A 7398-nucleotide genomic window follows, 5' to 3' on the forward strand; every position below is an offset into this window, starting at 1 on the left:
AAAAATTTTCTACAATTTTCTGTATTCATACACATATATGCAGAGAACAGCCAAAAAGTTTATATTTAGAATATTATATAGGCGATTATATATATTTATTTTTTTGAGAAGTGCCGTCTCCATACATTTTTCGCGTATTTTCAAAAATTTTTCTTTCTATATAATTTCTCCTGCTCTTCTCTTATTTTTTTTTCTCAGTTTCAATGTATTTTTTTGTGTTTTCAAAATAAAATTTTATGGAGGCGTTTTGAACCGCATAAAAAAAATTTGAAGGCGAATGCAAATGTTTTTGCTAAAACTACATAAATCTTCTTGTATATGAATAATTTATTATTTAAGATTTAATTCTGAAATAAAATTTAATTATATATAACATCTGTTATTTATTTTATATGATGATGAAGGTATATATATATCTATATATGTTGCTTTTAGAAATTAAGTGAAATGCACTTCTAATTTAAGAAGTGTTTCTAATTTTTGAAAGTGTATAATCTTAAGCAAATCACCTTAATGAAATTCAGTAAGTAATTTTTTTTATTAAATACTACTGCTGACGAGTCGATCATCTTGGCATGCGTTATAATATTAAAATGGACACTTTATTAAATATAATAGAATGCCGTCTTTGCCTAGCAATAGATGGGATTGCTAGTCATATTACTGGTAACTCGGTTAGTATTAATAACAAAGTTTTTTTAGAACATCTGATGATGAACTTTGAAGAATTGGACAAATACCACTAATTGCTGAAGATATATGAATTAATTTAAAAGTCACTCTAAGTCCAAGTAAGTGACATTAGATCTTAAGGTCTAAATATTTGAAAGGGAATATTTACCCTTACTACAATAGCATAACTTTAAAGTTCTAGTATAGCGAAGACTGTGACCGTTGGCTTTAATTGTGCTCTTTTTCAAAAATCAGCATTAGATACTGTGTATCCATCTAACAAACCCTGTTATCCCCTTATTTTAATAATTCCATGACTATATCAGGCACCATAATTGTTATATTATTAAATTTATATTAATGTTATTAGAATAAGTTCAACTACATTATAATATTTAGAAATAATAAGTTTTATAATATAATAATATTATTTTATAAAATTATTCGTTCAATTGTTTTTATTAATTAATTACATTACTATATTATAATTAAATATATTGTAACTATAATTATTGTTATTGTTTTTATTTTAAGTAACTGCTTTCTCTTGAATGTTTATTATTACTTTCATTATTTTTTATTTTTATGACTAAAAGTTTTTATGTTTTGCTTATATTAATGACCCATTAATATAAAATATATATTATATATTATTATATTATATATTATTATACTATATTATATACTATGTTATTATACTATATTATTATTATTATACTATATTATTATATTATTTTATACAAATTTATACAAATAAATTATTATTTTATTAAACAAAGTTGTAATTTTAATTATATAACTATTTGTAAGCTATCATGCTAAAAAAATATATTTAAATATTTTCGTAATATTAAATATGGTATCTATGAAAAAAAAAACTGTCAAATCTTTCTTCAAAAAAAGAAAAAAAGATTAATAGTTCATATCAGACCCCAAATGTAGAAAATCGGTACATGATAGGTAAAACCCATTTTGTCCAACAAATATTCCTAAGATAATTCCTAAGATATAATGAAATATTCCTAAGATAATGTAGAAAAAAAGGGGAGTAAAAGGTTTTCTAAAAAAAAAAAAAATTAAATTTAATAATTAATACTAAATTTAATAACGAAGTATGACATCCAGGTTTATTTATTGCAATAAAAGTCAAAGTATGACAATAATTATTGAAGTGCTTTATTAATTGGACTTAAATATATAAAAAATAATTTCTGTAAAATTACAATTTATTAATATAGATAGCAGTAAATAGATTTTGCTATTAAAAATCGATTGCAAAAAATTTGAAAAAGGTTTTAAGCGAATGTATCTCAGACAATAAATCCATGCCTTTAACATCGCAGTTGTAGCAGAATCTTTGCTTTAAGGGCTGGAATCGACGTTATCATATAACTTTGAAAAACAAAATTTTTGTTTTTGATCTAACTTAAATTCATTTTATTTTCAGATCTGCATTTTTGAAATGGATGAACATGATTTTGCAGAAACTAATACTTTAATTTTATTTAAAATAGTTCTCTTTTTTTTTAGTTAAGTTTAAAAGTCCCTGTTATACTGTAATGAAGTTGAACTTTATTTATTATAAATGTTATCATAATTATTAAAAAAACTTAAGTCAATAAAACCATAAATTATTAGATATTATCATTAAAAATATTATTTTTGATAGACTTTTTTTATACACTTTACTGTTGATGACTATTGAAAATGAAACTTCTCTCATATGATTTTTTTAAATCAAGAAATCTTCTAACATATTTATGTTGCTTTGATTCATTACACTGGGTGTAACAATTACTCATAATTTTCATACATATATAAGAATATATATATATAAAAGAAGCATATATGCATATACAATTATATATACGAATGCTACAATAAGTAAGTAAATAAATAATAGAAACACTATCTACATTTTTTAAATATTTAAATAAAAGATAAAATAATACTTAAGAGGGTTTTGATTTAATATTTAATTTTAAAGAATTAAAAATCTGTACAGCTGTGTTTTGAAAATTAATTCATTGGTAATGAAACTGCCATTTATTTGAGTTTTATACTTCAATACTTTATTCACTTTTGAAAAAAGTGCACTTTATGGCTTATGCTTAAATACTTTCGTTATAGTTATTAATTTTATTTTTTGCGAATATTTTTACACTCAACTGACTCATATATATTATGTATTTATACAAGTCTATTGAAATTACAACAGTGTTTTGATGTATATTTAAAAACAACTTTTTTATTATTTTATTTAATTAATGTTTGAGTGAAAAATACTCTATATACGTCTTTTAGATATATATGAAAATATTTCGGATTTTTATTTTTAGATTTTTTTGATTTTTATTTTAATTATTTTAGTTTCTCAAAATTAAAAAATATTTTTTTTATAAATACATTTTTATAATTTTTTTTTTAAATTCTTGTTTTTAAATTCAAAATATTTATATTTGAATTCTTTTGTAGTACAATAATATGAACGAATCTTATCACACAATATAATCATAAAAGGTATTTGAATAATTTTTACTATACTTTTGGCACAACAAATTCCGAAACAATTTACAACACACAACGACTTCCAATAAACTAAAAATTTTTCATTTCAGATTTCTTATTCCCCTCAAAATTTTTACTCAAAAATTGGCAAAATTTTTTATGTATATTTTCAGTAAAACAAAATGCATTTGCCTTGCCGATGGTCAAATTTATTTATTGTCGTCATTGAGCAAATTTTCACTCTTCCATGAGTTTTGAACATTTCAGAAATATTCGAAATCTACATTTTTCAATGTTCATTTATCTTCTATTTTGCGCTCTGCGCTTTCAAACAAATCGATTTCGGTACATTAGCAAATATACGTACATATATCTTTTCGAATTAAGTCAAAATAGTTTTCATTATATATCTTTATAAATTTTTAAGAGTTTAATGCTTTCGATTGCATTTTTAATTAAACCGAAAGTGCCCGAAACTTCGTTATTGCACAAATTTTTTTACATTTTAATTAAGAAAATTTTCCAAAATGGCAACTTCCAAATTCTTCATTCCACTTGATTTTTGATTTTCTATTTTTTAATTCTCTTCCTCTGATATTAATTTTTTTCTCGTTAATTTTTTTGAGTCTCAGCACTTTTGCCGCTACAATTTTGACTCTTTCTCACACTTCTTCCACTTGCCTACTCGACTTCTTCTACTTTTTCCACTACTTTTTTGTACCTAAAAATTTTTTCAGTGCATTGTTTGTAAACATTGGAAAAAGTATAGTTTTTCACAATTTCACAAAATTCCTATGAAAATTGTTTATATTGAACGAAATTGAGTGCCTTTTCATTTTGCTAATGGCTTTAATTTTATTTTTTTATTGTGTTTGTGTGTGTGTTCACTGCTGGCACTATCTGGTAAATAGTGCTTCTTTGTGGAATCTTCGGGACTGCAATTGTTTAATGTGTGCCTTATGTGCTTTTAACCACTTGTGGATAATTTTCTCATAATATGGAAACCTGAATGTTTTTCTCAGTGTTTTTAGAAGCTATAAGAATAAAATGAGGAACAATAAAAATAAAGAAAAATTTTGGGGTGAAGAAAAAAATACTCCATAAATATATTTCTAAAATGTTTATTGTTCTTAAAGTGCACGTAGTTCTTCGAAGTTTGCGTTATTATAATTAATATATAAAAATAAAATTTTTAAGAAGTAGTCAGTGGTCGAAATGCATTCACACTCTATTATTTAATAATAATATAAATATATTATAATAAATAGTAAATAAAAAAATTTAATATATCATATATAAATATATCCATATAATATATTATATAAATATATTAAAATTATATATCATATAAATGTACTAAAATTATATATGATACTATATATAAACAAATTATATTATTTAAATAATATATATAAAATAATAATTTATTTTATATGATATATATAAAATAATATATATTATAATATAAATGAAATGCAAATAAATTTAAATAACGCAAATTAAATAACGCTGGAATAGATGTAAACACGAAGATCCACTGTTTAAATTAGAGAAGGTTCAATTCCTGACACACGTCTGAAAATTACTTTTACAGACAATTCAATCAATAGATTACTTCCGGTAATGGATGTTTGGCGATATTGAAAACAGTTGTATGGACAATCCAAAAATTCACTTGACAAAAATTTAAGAATATTCTATAAATTTAAAAATGTTCTTAGTGTTTTCTTCTTCCTCCTCCCCGATTTGAAATAGATTTCTTGTCATAGGACAAAAAAAAATTTTTTAATTTATTAATTTAAAAACCGTTTTTATTTACTAATCAAAAAAAAAAAAATAAGTAATAAAATAATTATATAAAAATTAAAAGTAAATATAAGTAAAGTATACCATAAGTGAAATATAGGTAAGTAAGTAAGAATAAATTTCTAATGGGTTTCACGAAGATCGTTTATGGGTACCTTGTTTTTTACTACGGTGATTGTTATTAATATAAGAAATGTATGACTATTCGGTAATAAATATTTAGAAAACTAAATTGAAACAAATATACAATAAAAAAAATTTAGGCGAAAGTGGGAAAAACTAAAATTTTCTCTAGATTATTTGCCCATCAAAGGCAAAAAAACGTAGCGTTTTCAAACGATTTGTTATTTTTAATTTTAGAAAATCAGAGATGTTATTTTACAGAGTTACCAACATAATTTTATTTAAATTTGTCTCACAATTATGCTATTATTATTATTTATGCTATGTTAATTAGATGTCCCCTGCATTCTACTGATTTAGTAATAGCTATTAAATTTAAAACTTTCCCGCACTACTTTAATCAACTGATTTTCTTAGAGAATTTAATGGGGATTTCGATATCAGTTTGTAAGAGTTTTTGCGACCCTTTATTTTCCAATAATTTTAATTAGGTTTATTGCATTTGATGAGTCACTGCGCAATAGGTAAGTAATTGATAGTTCACCCTTCAAAGAGAGAACAAATAAATTTCTGCGCATAATAACTTACTAGACAATCTGGCTACAAAAAATTGATACTACTTAAATTCGTTTTAAATTGATAAATTGCATAGTCATAGACATAGTAAGTTAGTAAAAATGGAAATTGATCAACCTTCCCAAAAGATGATTTCTTTTGTATCCTAAATTCTCTTTTTTTTTGTTTTTGAATATATCAAATTTCTTGGTATCGATTTGAATGAGGATGTTTAGAAAACAATTGATACTTGATACGAGTCATTGTTTGACTGTTCATCTGCTTCATAACTGTCGGCGCGCTGATATGCAAGTAAGTGATACGTTTTTAGTTAGTTAGTGGATGGAGAAACGATTCCTCCACAATTAGCTAAGAAAGCTGTTTTGAACCCACAAATCCTCGTAATAAAGGGCAGAAAAAAGGTCAAGCTAGAACCAGCCAGAGGCATTTATGAAGGCAAGAGTCTGGTCAATGCTAATGCTGGAGATATCGGCGAGTGTGTTAAAGAAGGGAGCCCCTGATTGCTGAGGAAGTATAGGCTCACTTACTATTTTCCTGTCTCAAAAAATTGTCATAAATCAACCTTCGACCGTAGATTGCAGGGGCAGGAATTGCAATACGGCTATTTGTAGAAAAGGCGTTCAGTCTAGCAAGCTAAACTAGAGGTATCTAGAGGTAACTAGTTTACGCTGTTATGCCCACTGTTTCAGATATGCGACAAAGGCACTTTTTATTATTTGGCTGTCAGGAAATAAATCTTGTTTTAGTTTCTAAAATTAGTCTATTTAACAGTAGGTGAATGAAAAATTTAAAGCCTACAGCTTTCGCTTGACATATATGTATTTTAAATTTGCAAATAGTAAAATCTATATAGAAGAAAGTTATAATAGGATTGAGTATTTAATGATTGATATAAAATACTTATAAAAAACTACACAAAAATGATTAATAAAAAATGATAAAATGGAATGAAAATGAAAAAGCTGAAATAATTAATAAAATTAAAGAAAAATTTAAACACAAACAAATTGATAACAAATACTTATAAGAAAATGAAAAAATACAAATAAATACCAATTTATTTTATATTTTGCTTTTAATAATTTTAATTTTAGTTAAGTTTGTTTTTCATAGAATAGAAATACTCTTTAGGTCTAAAATTCTGGAAATTGTTAAGATACCTCGAAAAAATATATATAGTTGAATATATAGTTCATATATGTATATAGTTATTAAATATAGTTGAAAATTTTAAATATTTTAAAATGGATAATTAAAACAACATTAATAGTGTTTTATAAGTTTTAATAATTTAAACGCTTTCATAAGCCAATGTAAACAATTTAAAAACGTCATTTTAATAAAAAAATTAAAACATTTTTTTGTACTTTTAAATTGTCAAAAAAAAAGTAGAGCAAAAGTTTGAAGTTGTTAAGTAGAGAAATTTATATAAAAATTGTAAAAACGTAAAAAAAGAAAAAAAAAAATAAAAAAAAGGGGCGCGCGTCGTTATAACTGAAATGTAAGGGTATAAATTAGTCTATACCGCAACTTCGAAGGTAGTGCTGTTTAAAATTTTAGTCCTACCAAAAGTCATTTGATCAATTAACATATACCATTCTGATCTCTTATCGCATTCTTCCTACTTCCTACTTCTATATGATTTGCCGAAAAGTAGATAAGTTAACGAATATTTATATCTAAGTAGACTTTAATAAATAATACACTTAGACC

This window comes from Teleopsis dalmanni, chromosome 2, assembly GCF_002237135.1.
Source record: "Teleopsis dalmanni isolate 2A chromosome 2, ASM223713v2, whole genome shotgun sequence".
Lineage (NCBI taxonomy): Eukaryota > Metazoa > Arthropoda > Insecta > Diptera > Diopsidae > Teleopsis > Teleopsis dalmanni.